Raw genomic sequence first — 13,588 nt, forward strand, 5'->3', positions numbered from 1 at the left:
GTCTTTTTCTGAGCGAAAATTCGTACAGTTCCAAAGTGAAGTGCAGAATTTCATAAGTATAACATCTTACATTTTGAATGCAAACACTGCTTCACATTATTTCGTAATAATTATTTACATCTTCTCCATCTATGCCTGTATCAATTTTTTCATCGGGTTATTTATCAATAATTCCTGGTAGAATTAGAAATATATTATTAGAAAAGGTTTTTCCTGTATCATCTGCAAGGAACAGAAATTTAAAGCGATGAATTATTGGAATGAATTTTAGCCAGCATTTGAAGTTATTTAGATTTCTGTTGCATTAAAAATTATTTAAAAGCTGCATAGAAATATTATTTTCAAATGCAAACATTTTAAGTGCCAAAATTAAAAGTATTTAAAAGGTAGCTATTGTCATTGATGATAGATTGACTTGTCAAGGGAAACAAACCAAGACTTCAGTACATAAACAATATATTTTTTATTCTGGGGGGGTGAACATTGTTATTAATGGTGATATAATCAAATAAATAACAAAGAATCTGCAGGTGAAACGTATTTTACCATTTCTTTGAATTTAGATATTTTTCCGAATATTCCAAGCATTTAAAAGAAATATAGTTTACATTACATATTTTGTAACTGTGAATGTATTCGTAGTTCCGGAAGTTCTGAATATCTGCAGAAACACATATTTCGGTCTATGACTTAGCTGGCTTAGTTAAGTTAAGAAATAAATTTTTCTTTAATATTAACAAATGATTATATATTAATAAGAAATTGGTACATTTGTAATTCCCTCCAAAAATTCTTTAAGAGTGGCAAATACGTACATAAATTTGATTCCCCCCAGTATGTGTGACGAGTACGTTCCTTTAGACTTCATGATTATTTTGTAACAGCTCTACTTATTGCCAAAATTGGGTCTTTATGCATATATATATATGTATAATGCATACAACATACATGCAAAGTTATGATAGCTATTAATATATCATAATTGACTAAACACTACGAATACTGTTTCTCTTTCAAGACGTGTACTCTCAAATGTTTTCATAACAACTTCTGTATTTATTTAGGAAAAATTCTACTGATAAAATACTACACACAGAAATATTTTTAAAATGGTGTTTAAGAATGCTGTTGATTTTTCAGAGACACAGTAACAATTTAACTGGTTATAACCTTAACAGAGCAGAGATGTCAAACAGAAAAAGAAATGCCATTAGAAATGCTCAAATGCCAAATTAAAATATTTGATCATAAAACAAATGCAATTACAGTTAACTTAATTCGAACTTGAAGATTGATTATCAAGTATAAGTTAATGTTTAATAAAAGAATTTCATGAAAACAACCTAAATTTGAAGTACAATGAAAATAGTAGATTTTATTTTACCAAAATAGCTTAGTACAATGATTTTGTCAATGTATTCTTTATCTTTATTTATGGGAAATTAACAGAATGTAACCTATGTTATGAATATAAAGGTAATTTTTATTTTAACTCTCGCTAATTAAATATAAAACAGTTACAAAAGTCTGAATATTTGGTGTAAAATTCGATTTTTCATTATTAAGATTAAATGCCTTTTCCACCGATAACTTTTCTTGATTTAATAAATCTCCTTATGGTCTTTCTTACACCTTATACGAGTTTCACCCACTTTGGTAATATATACTGTGTGAGAACTCTGGAAAACTTAAGCGACTTCTCGTTATGTTTTGGAAATTACAACAGAGGTTTGGAATAGGTGTAAAAAAACCCTTTTATAGACTCGGACAAATTAACAGAGTGCACAGCTTGTTCATACAGAATCAGCCAGCATTTATGGCGTAAATCAAAAGTAACGAAATGAATTCACCTCATTTGAATACACTCAAAATTAGCATTCTGGCAGGAAAATGGAAAGGAAGAAAGAAAAGCTAATTACCATAAAATAGCTTGTTAATAAAAATAAATGAGAACTCTACAACCTCAATTCACTATTTTAATTTAGCCATTTTCATTTTTATGCAGCCTTTATATCGAAGTATGCATTTGTTTTGGTGTCAATAAACTTAATTCTTTCGTTTTTTACCCGATTACATAACATCACATGCAACAGCTGTAAATATGAAAAACACATGCATATATCCAGCAGCATGTTAATTTCTTTTGAATATATGGTGTCTGTCATCTACAAAAGAAAACTGTAAATTCAAAATATAAGATGTGAACATAGGTCTCCTGTTGGATAATATAAGAAAGTCACACTTTCTGGTATTACTATTATTTTTTATTATTTGTAGGACCTAAGGTCCTACAAATAATAAAAAATTAAACATTGTGTAGAGAGTAAAAAGCATAACGCAGAAACTTGTTGAAAAATTAACATGTATATCACTTTGCCCGAGTGTTATGGTCAGAATCCCATTCTGTATAATAATATATGCATTTGACATTAAGGTATTGCTAATTAAATTAACATTTAAATGCTTCAATGAAATATTAAGAAAATGAGAAAAATTATGAATACTACTTACTATATGATATGAATTTTTTAAAAGTGAGCTAATTAATAAACAAAGAGCAAAATATATAGTTCCATATTCCTTACGCTGAAGTCTACTTCATGCTTATTATATCATCATTAGTTATGAGGGCAGAACATTTGTGGTCTTCACCTTGCCAAATCATGAGGAACATTTTAATAATATAGGAAAATTTCATATAATGGCCAGTAGCTGAAGTGAATGAAATGAGTATTTTAAATTCACTAGAAATTTAGGGTCGTGTAATGTTTAAATATTTCAAGTTTTGGAAGAAACTATTTAAAATGTCTTCTTTTTGGGGGGTGGGTTGCTTTAACTGCTTTTGGGCTACAGATTTCAGCCATATAATCTCATAAATAGGATTTAAAGATTAATTTTTTAACCCAGGCAGATCATATTTCCTCATATGAAATTATTGTTCAAAATTTTTCACTGCCTTACTTATTCATTACACACAATATATTCATATACTAATTAATCATATATTAATACAATATTCAAATACTAATAATTAAATCCTTAAAAATGTTCCTCTATTAAAAGGAAAAACATTTTAAAATGTCCAATTGAGCAGTATTTATTTTACCTCAAAATATGTCACTATTGTATTATTTTTCAAATTCGTTATTAATACATGAATTAAGTAAACTCAAGTATTATTTAGAATTGAGGATTAGTGATATGGGATGTTTAGAATGTTCAGGGTTTTATGGAAAAGTACTACTGAATGGTAAAAAGGTTTATTAAAATTCAAATACAGTAATTCAATGATGTATTATACACATATAATTAATATGCACAACAAACGATTAGTATGAAATGCATGACAGAGCAAGAATGAAAACATACATGAATTTACAATAACATAAGTTGCAAAATAAAGAGAATACAGGAAAACTCGCATAAATTTACAATAATATGAAACAATTAAGTGTTATGAGTAATAATATTAGTCAGATTTTTCTTTACAGTTAAATCTTCATTTTCATTGCTCTTTTAATATCTTGTGTTGGTGGTTGGCCTGCACGCATTCTTTAAGCGATAATCTCTGTGGCACTTCATCAAACCCTAAATTGTTGAAACAAACATTATCAAATGCTAACTTGTAATGACATTAATACATGCATCATAACAAATACACAATGAATATTAAGAAAATGTTAATGTACCAATATTTCTTGTTTCAGTAGTATCAATTATTGAAATATCATAAAAGAGGAATTAGACATTTTTGATTAAACATTCAATTATACATCTATCAATTTCAGTGTTATAGTGTGGCACCAGGGTAACTATGCGAGACACACTAATCCCCTCGAAGATTTCTGATTTACAAAATAATTTTGGCAGTAACTTGTAAAGGCTAAATAATATTATCAAAAAGATACGATTCTTAAGTAATTATGTATATTTTGCAGAAATACTTTGGAACTGTTTGAGCTGGTATTCGTGAGAATCCTTGAGTAATTTTTTGAATGCAGAATAGTTTAACTGAGAAACAACAGAATGCAGCCAAATGATATCCCTAAGTATTATTTCATTTCACTTTCTAATGCATGCATAATAGCATTAAATAAGAATTTAATAAAAACATTAAAAATAATTACATGAAGCAAGATCTCTAAAATTTCAAAATTGCATATAAAAATCTAGTTTAATATCTGCAATACATTTTTAACTCATCATATTTTCATAAATTTAACTTTACAATCTAAGACTAATTACAATAAAGCATACTTTATGACACAAGAATATGAACTTCCAGATAATGTGTATCATTTAGTCTGAGATTAAAAACTATGCTAGGAAACATTCTGGAAAACCATATTTAATACGTTTTAAACTATTTTACTTTCCTAGATAATCTCATCAAAATTATTAAATATTCATCAATCTTTTGATCGTCAGTTTCTGTTACCTGCCAGCTAGGTAGAATGTATTCACCAAGACACAAAGAATATGTATTATATACATGTAAAATATAGAAAATACAGTGGCTTTGCTGTGCGCGAGCATGCAACCTATAATTAACTTACTGCAGTTTCAGGATCTTATCCTAGACCAGTACTTTCGAGAACATTCTGGCATGTTATATAACCGCTAGTACACATACTGAATACGTGCCATTTTTCGTCAGACTGCTTTCTTCTACCGCTGCTACAAGACCTTGCAGCTGCTCCTCCCATCTTGTTCTTTCCTTTGTTAAAGCAGATATGACGTAAAGTCTAAATTTAATCTTAGTTTAAATCAATATTGAATATGTAATTTTGAGAATTTCATCTAAAGGCAAAATGATCTGCTGAGAGAATTGAATAAAGATGTGGGATCTAAAAAGCTAAATCCTTCTTTGTCGTCATTTTGCAACCTTCTATCCAGCCATAACAATGCCTGGCCTATGATGTAGTTATATTGTCAAGCTTTGGTCATTCCTGTGCCTGCCAAAATATTACATATACACATATGAAAATTATTAATATAAGCTACATAATGTAATATTAATAATTTTCATATGTGTATAATTTTCTAATGATTGTTTTGTCACAGTAATTAGAATAAAAGTCTGAAATATTGCCATGTCTTGCAAAATATCACCTAAATCTGTACACAAGATAAGAAATATCAACTAAATCTATACACAAGAATTTTCCATTAAAAATTTCTGTGCAGACCTGATAATCATTATATATACTGCTCTTTGTATAATGTACTGAACTGTAAAGCTCCAGGTATACAAAACATTTCAAGACACTCGATATTTATTCTGTTGCAGAAGCAAACTGTTTATTTTCAATATATATAATAATAAGTAAAGATGATACGTGACAAATCTTTCAGTTCTATAATTTTTATATCTAATATTCAGTGCACTATTATGCTAATAAGCAATCTTTATTCTCAAATCCTTGCATTATATGTTGGTGATTATGGGTGGTCTATTATTCATCTGTTTTCTTATCCGTCATGGCAACTACACTAAGTCTGTTAATCAAAGCTCAAATGTATGCCTGTCTCATGTAATTTTAAAGAAATATTTGAAGGAAAGATAGGTTAAATTACATAATAATTATACATACTTTGCCTGTGTGTTTACAGTCAGACGTAATATTCAACAACTAATATGCTTGAAAATGCCCAAGTGGGATTTGAATGGCTTCAATAACATATACTGGAAAATTAAATAAAAGTATTATAAAAATATTGTGCCCATTTGGATGGCTTAAATAATAGTTGTGTAATAAAAGAACATTTTAGGTTTGATATTAACTAATTAATTTTTTTTTTTATTATTATTTTATCTCTTTGACCTTTAAAATGAAGAGGTAATGTTTCTAGTTGATATTATGTGAAAACCTGAAAAGCAAACAAAAACTACACTAAATCTAAAAATGTTTCCAAAGTTCACACATCTGCAAGAAACTAATAAGGTCAACAATGCCTGATTAACTGAATTTGTTGGCAGATGATGATTCAAATCTGAATATAGAAGACAGGTAAACAGTATAAAAGCGTATCAAATTTATATCAGTGTACGAGTCATCATATGTGTGAATGAGTGTGTACTATAAATTAAGTACAAGTCTTACTCTGAACTATTTAGTATGCTTATACACCAATTTTTGCATTTTCTTAATTCATATTTTTAATTAGCATTATTACAAAATTAAATAATATCTGTAATAATTGTATCTGAAACAATTGTATTTGAAATTTCACCTCTTTCATAATAACCACAATTGCCTAGTACATATTCATTAGCAAAGCATACAATTAAGTGCTTCACAGTATTATTAACAGTAAGGATATTATCACACGTCAGTTTGTTTCGGAAGAATAACTGTTTGGCACAATTTTTCTGCTTTGTCACAACAGCCAATTATCATAGATCACTTTGGGGTTAACATGGGAAACTGGTTTCCCATTACAAACAAGCTGATAGCTGATTGATTGAAAACAAACAATTTGCAATTTTTTTAGAAAGGAAGGAAAACATTGCATGTTTTTCTTTCAATAGTAAACCAGGCAGAAAAATTGTCCGAAACAAGTTGTTCATGTGAAACAAATGCTGTGTGATAAGGGTCTCAGATATCATTACTTACATCTAACATTTCACTTCCAGAAACAAGGGTCAAAATTTTTCAGCTGCCATTCACTGTGCCAATGCCTGAAATTAAAAAAAATCATTTTATAAAAATCTTTAAAAGGATGATTCAAGTATTGAAAAATCTTAGATCATAACTTGGTCATACACACAAAATATATTATTTTTTATACCAATAAAATAATATGTTGTTCAGTGCTGAATGAATTATTTAACAATAGGAGAGGGTCAATGGTTGTGAAATCGCATCATAATAATAAGAGAATTTATAAAAAATGAAATAAGGAGTTTTATTTAAATTTTATTATTTAGTTAAGAATAATTATCCTACTAACTTTAATTTTTATATTCAACTCTGAAACACACTCTCTACAACTTATCTTTGGCTACTATAGTCTGTGTAGTCAGCTTGACAGATACAGTCAGCAAATGATGATTGGCAGTCATAATTGTTATCTTGTCTTCCTGGTACATGTGCAGTACACGTACATGTTTTCCTACAACTTGCATGATTGCATACATACTTTTTCACAGCAGAAATATACAATTTTATGAAGAACTAATTTGCAATAATATATAGCATACAAGAAAACAATCTAAGCATACTTTATATTAAAGTGCAATGTTATGTAATCATTGATGAAAATTACATACATCAAAATATACTTTATTGTTGACTTTACTATTACTTTAGGATTATTAAAAATCATCATCAATTCCTACATGCTGTACAATCATCTGCCTTTTAAAAATAGAACTTGTTACATTTAATATTTCAACAGGTTTTTCTATTCAATAGATATTTGATAATATAAGGAGTTAAGTAAATTTGAGCTAATTATATTTTATTTTTACCAATTCTTTACAGTTATACCACAATTCATTACATTATTTTATATTAACTTCAACCAAAACATTTCAGCACATTTTGAGATAAAAGACTCAAGTACCTTGCATCAGTTTTACCTGTAATAAAATTACGCTAATAACTTTCTTCTTGAAGTTTCTCGAAAATGATGTTTCTTTCCGAAAAAATTAAAACAGTAAGGAAACAAATTTCTTAAAACATCTTTCTTAATGCTACATTATATAGAAATTTAGGAAATGTTAAAAAATGTTAATGAACTGTATATGTGTTAAAATACAATATATCACATATTGCACATATAACATATCAAATTTATTGAAATGGGAAAATATATACATACCTGAAAGCAATCTCGCAATAGCATTTGGTTTGAAGCTCGCGCTATCCACTGGAGCATCTGCATTTACGCTGACTTCCTTTACCCATTTTGTGCATTCTTCAATTTAAACTTGATCGTATCGTTCAACTTTCCAGTTGTTGGAGCAGTACAGGAAAAAAATCTAATTTTACACAGTAATTACTTTACATTGCACATATACTCTACGAAGACTTAAACGCCGGATTTGTTTACAATCAGATGGCGGTACATCTACCACATACTGTATTTATCCTCTTTTCAAATCGCGCCAACATAATAATTACGCCAAATTTGTTTCTGGGCATGCGCAGTATGCGACATTCTTTAACACTGTTCAACTCAAGGAGGTTAGAATAGAAAGAGGGAGGGTTCGCAATTTCCTCCACTATCGGGGAATGAAACTTCGCCGAACAAGCGGCGTCCATGTTTGTGACTTCAAAACATTGCATTACGGCAGTGATATGTACGTGTTTCTAAGCTGTTCCGTGCATTTATTTTCCAGTAAAAATATGTTAAATTTATAATGAAATCCCTCGCTATTATTGAATTTTTGTTTTAAAGTAATAAAGATGATATCCATAATTTACTATGTACAGCAAAACATTAAGAAATAGTTCGAAATCTAAATGCATGCGCATAACATTAAAGCCTTTAAAAAATGATGTTTCTGCATATTTCACGGATTTGCTTAGGTTAGAAAATAAATCTTAATAAAATAAAACAGATTTATGTGAATTCATTGATTTCAGTTTATGCGCATTTCATATTTATTAATCTCAAAGAAACTGCCTTTAATTAAGTTGAATTACAGAAATACACCTATATAAGTTTTTGGATACATCTTTCCACATGTTCAATGGTGTAAATATTTTACTTAATTTTATCACTATACTGCCCAGAAATTTGTAAGTTTATGCAAAACATTTTTAACAACAGAACAGTTTATCTTAACTTAAAAAAATGAGTAATAATTAATATATAAAGAAAAGCATTGCTTTATTTAACACCTTTACAATTAATAAAAATAGTAACAATTGATTTCTTACTTTTCATGAAAGTTATAAAACGAATTAACTAAAAGTTTCAAATTTTACAATTTAAATCCTACCATATAGCATTGTATCTTAAGGAACGAAGATACCAGCTATAAACAGAAACATTAAAATGTATTTAATATATTTTGATTATAGTTATATTAAATAACCTATTTTAAGTCCTTTTTTTCACATCTGGAAAGAAAACCACATGACATTGTGATACTTTTTGACATAGTTGTCATATTACATAAAAAAAGAAAATTAATACTTACGTGTGAAAAATAATGCCCGGAATTTTTTTCGAGAATCTATTTGTGCATCCATATGCAATACAAGCTGACATTCTTCAAAAAGAAAAGAAAAAAATGTTGCAATGACAGACTTCCTTGCACAAGTCACGGAAGGTGGCCGCCAGGCTTCACCGTTTGAGTTGAACCTTCCCTCCTTCTATTCTAACCTCCTTGGTTCAACTCAATGTGCGGTTTGCCATTACGCATCCGAATTTTACAGATAACTGAGTCCCTGATACCGGAAGTTTACCGAAAAATGTGTACTTTTTCCCATGATGCCTTTCGAAATCGCTGATGCAATGTAAGGTTACCAGAATAAATTTTAGAGCCAAGTGCATTGTTCAAAAGTAGCCAAGCTTTTGTTCAATCTGTCTTTGTTCGTAGTCGTATTATTAATATTAAGTCGTTCGCGTCGTGAATACGAATTGGAAGTTTACCACAAAGTTGACCCTTTTAAAATAGAAAAATTAAAAGTTAAGATGTATAGAAAGGCCAATAGGTTCGTAGGCATAATTATTCCTATTATGTAAAAGAGCTGCTTTGAGGAAAACTGAGAGAAAAAAAATTTTAAATTGATGATGCTTAGTGAATTGAAACTAGTGCCATATTTATTCTCATTATTCAAAACTGCTTTAGGAAAGATTTTAAATGAAGTATGCTATAAAATTAAATATGTTATTAATCTGTTGCTTTAATAGTTCATTAATACTCTTAATTCAGTTTTGTTCATCAGGCATTTGTAATATTTAAATTAAACTGTATATTTTTATTAAACCAAATAAATATACGTATATTAATATCTTAAAACTGTTAAAAAATAAACTTAAAAAAGTTACAATAACATTTTTTTTTTAATATCATTTGTTAATTTGTTGTCCCAAGTAAAACTGAGAATGACTAAGAACTTTAAAATGTTCTGGTTATAAACCCATTTTATACCGTAAATCAAAATATTGTATTAAGAAAATACAAAATTTGAGAACAACCTTTAACAGAAAATTTAAATAAAACTCTACTTTTGAACATTGCTGTCTAAAAAAAAATTTTTTTTTTTTGGGCTCCTGTGTCAGATTCCCAAAAAATTAATAGTTTTATTTAAAATCTCTGCCGATTTATGCATTGTCATAAGAGTTATCATAAAGTCATGCATACAGTCATGCATAATTTTGCATAAAATCTGTATATATGCACAGAATAAACGACTTCTTTTCCAAAAGGAATTTTTTCAATGATTTCTGTACATACATATGTATTTATCTCACATAACTAAAAAAGATTAGCCGTAGAATGTTTATTGTATATGGGACTGCTATAGTTGTGCATCTCTCTTTTTATTGTAATTGCCAGAACCAAATGTGTATATATACACACACACACCTTTACCTAGCCTTAATTTTCACAATCATTGGCCCTAGTCTATACTCCCAATTATCATTGAAATGCTTTAAATGATGAAAATAGTTGTGTTTTATCAATGTAAAACTTTTTTTTAAAATTATTTTGACAAATAACGAAATCTATTTTAATGCGATCTCCAGCTTCCTTATGTCTGCAAAAATATCTGGGACATTTTTATACTCATTATAAAAAATGAAATTATGAGAAGTTTGACTCCCATGTGACAAAGACTGAGCAGTGTTTTAAATTTCAAAATCTGCAGTTTTTGTATAATTTAATAAGTAATGTGATGTGCACATCAGATTTTGCATATGTATTTTAGAATTTTATATTCTTTAATTTACATCTAGTAATAATGTATTAGATTGAATTAAATTTTATAATATATGTTTCTGGTGTTATTTTTATTTTAATGTTTGAATTTGTGTTGAGTCAGAATACATACGTGTGAGCATCTCAGTTGAAGGATGAAAATATGACTTTTTAAGTAAATTCAAAATAGTTTCATTCAAATAATTTTGAAACTGATAAAAAGCTTTCAGAGATTTGTAAAATAATAATAATTTGTAATTGTCTCCCGAATCCTTCTCTTGTAAACATTGTATGGTAAAAAAAATCTGAAAATATTAGTATATATGATGTTTGAATATATTCAAATCAAATAGATATTTATTGAAATTGTTTTGTTCTAAAGAGTTTATGTTCATAATGTATATTTTAGCATCTATAATCAGAATTACCTAAATCAAACTTATGTTTGTTTGTCCCTTCATAATAACTGATGGGCAACAAAAATAAGCTTGTTTTAGTACCTGACAGATTGAAGGAAAACCAGCACCTGTATATCTAAGTGGGTAGGTATTGCTGGGCCTTGCTAAGTACTAAGCTTCCACCAAAATGGAATTTTGAAGAAGAATGCTCTGAATGTGGTCAGAAAGTCTCCTACCACCAACCTCTCAAGGATTTCGCCTCACCTTCTGCTTTTAATGCTCCTTGCTAAACAACCATTACACACTTACATTACAACATCCATGCCTTCTTTGGGATTTGAACTCGAACCTTTTGGTATGGTAGGCAGCGTCATTAAGTACTATCCTGTCTGGGTGCTACAGCATAGTGTTGCTATAATGGAAGATGTCTTGTTCTGTGAAGACATGAAAACAATCACAAAAGAAAAAGATGCCTTTCTGCATGTGAAGGAATTCTTTGTGAAGTATGCTCTTTTGTCAATCAAAACAAAATTCAGAAATCGCTTGGATGCTCAAGCAGATATGCGAATTGCTATTAACAATAAAGTGCCACAATTTGAAAAAAAATATCCAATACAGAGGAATAGAAATAGTTATTAATTATTGTTTTGAAAAATTTATGCAAATATTAAATTTTGTAATATTTTTTTTAGTTCCATGTTTTATTTTTGTTTATTATTAAAATTTGATTACATAACTGTTTTCTTTTTCCTCACCCTCTTTAGAAACTTTGTTAGGGGCTGCAAGAATATAATTTTTTAGAACTGCTAGACATGGAAAAGTTTTGGAACCTGTGTCTTAGAAGATGATATTGTGAAGTTCAGTTTTGAACTAATAAAGAATACTGTATATGTACATATAAAAAAAATCTAATATCTATGTGAATATGTTTCAAACCTGTTTCTGAATATATATATATACTTATTTATATTTACATAATACACTTAAAAAAAAGGGAAAATAACTAAAGTTTTCATTTAATAAACTAAATATACATGCAGGAGTAGTGTTTGACCTACTCCACTCTCATGTAGACATTACTCATGCAGGAGTAGTGTTTGAGCTCAATACTGGCATATGTATATATATATAGGAGTGAAATCATTAAGCAACTGGGAAACAAAATAATTTTGCCCTTTACAACATTAAATTTTTTCCATACATCTAAAGCATTCTTAGTTACATTGCTGTCATAAAATCTGGTCTAAATTTTTGTGAAATGTAAGTTAGTACATTGCTTATACCACTTGTCCATCAAAGTTCTTATGCAATCATTGGTTGTATGCATATATTGGAGTTTAAAAAATGATTTAAAAAAACATGTAACTTCAAGTTGCGTAAGTCAGGTATAACTCTACTTGATATGGGATTAAGACCAGGAAATTAGCTAGATGCTTTTAAACATGGACTGTTTATTGTATGACATTCTAACTCGATGAAAAGCAGATTATCATTTGCTTATATTATACATTATACATATCAATAAGTGTGGTGTTAACTTATTCTGAGTCTTTACATGCGGAAAGATCTTGAATATTCATAATAGTGCAACTTTATACCTGTTACTTGTGGTGTTTATGTTGCAGCAGTATAGGTAATTATTTCTTAGATTCGATACATAAAACCCGAAAAGACAGATTCCTGTGGTTTACACCTTTTGTTTGCTTTCTATCATCCACATCAGAGCACTTTTGGACTGACAGGTTTCAAGTGTCCTTAATGTACTTAAGCATAACAGTAAAAAAATAGCTTATTTGAAGTTCGAATCTTGGCACAAGTGAGTCGGTTCTTCTGAACCATATTGATCAAGTTGCTGCATAGCAATGAATTATCTAGCATTAATATTTCAGAAAACACAAACAGTTCATTGTTTCTGGTAAAAAAAAGGGGATGCAATGTCACAAAATAAGCGAAATGTAATCACAGAAAAACGCAATGAAGTTCATTCACTATAACATAAATCAACAGTGCTATGTATTAAATCGATGAAGAATTAGCAATTTAAAAAAGACTGGAAGAAAAATAATAGATCGAATAAGAAGCAGACTATATTACTTAAAATGAATGACTCGTAAAATTTCTGGGCTGGCGTAAACATTCAGGAAATGTAGTGTTAGAAGAATTAATGTGCAATTTGAGAATACAGTCAATGCGTGGGAAGGTGCAGAAAGAACGTCTATGCATACAACGTCGAATATATAATCTTTGTTTGATCAGTTGACTTATGCGAAAACCGGTTCTTTGGAGAAATCAAACGAGAAACAGTGCT

General features: G+C 29.0%; 2 long non-coding RNA genes across 2 annotated transcripts; one reads left to right on the forward strand and one right to left on the reverse strand.

Annotated features, from left to right (window-relative positions):
- Window positions 1-3,256: 3,256 nt before the first annotated feature.
- LOC118197466 (uncharacterized) lies at window positions 3,257-8,754 on the reverse strand. Its single transcript, XR_015043221.1, has 3 exons — window positions 7,828-8,754; window positions 6,618-6,682; window positions 3,257-3,588 (listed from the first exon to the last, which is right to left on the reverse strand). It is a non-coding gene; the product is annotated as an uncharacterized LOC118197466 (long non-coding RNA).
- A 768-nt stretch (window positions 8,755-9,522) lies between these two features.
- LOC146995451 (uncharacterized) lies at window positions 9,523-12,198 on the forward strand. The gene is made up of 2 exons (XR_015043222.1): window positions 9,523-9,671; window positions 12,045-12,198. It is a non-coding gene; the product is annotated as an uncharacterized LOC146995451 (long non-coding RNA).
- The last annotated feature ends 1,390 nt before the right edge of the window (window positions 12,199-13,588 follow it).

Source organism: Stegodyphus dumicola, chromosome 9 (assembly GCF_044657685.1).
Source record: "Stegodyphus dumicola isolate Sdum_Otavi_A_Nest chromosome 9, ASM4465768v1".
NCBI classification, from domain to species: Eukaryota; Metazoa; Arthropoda; class Arachnida; order Araneae; family Eresidae; genus Stegodyphus; species Stegodyphus dumicola.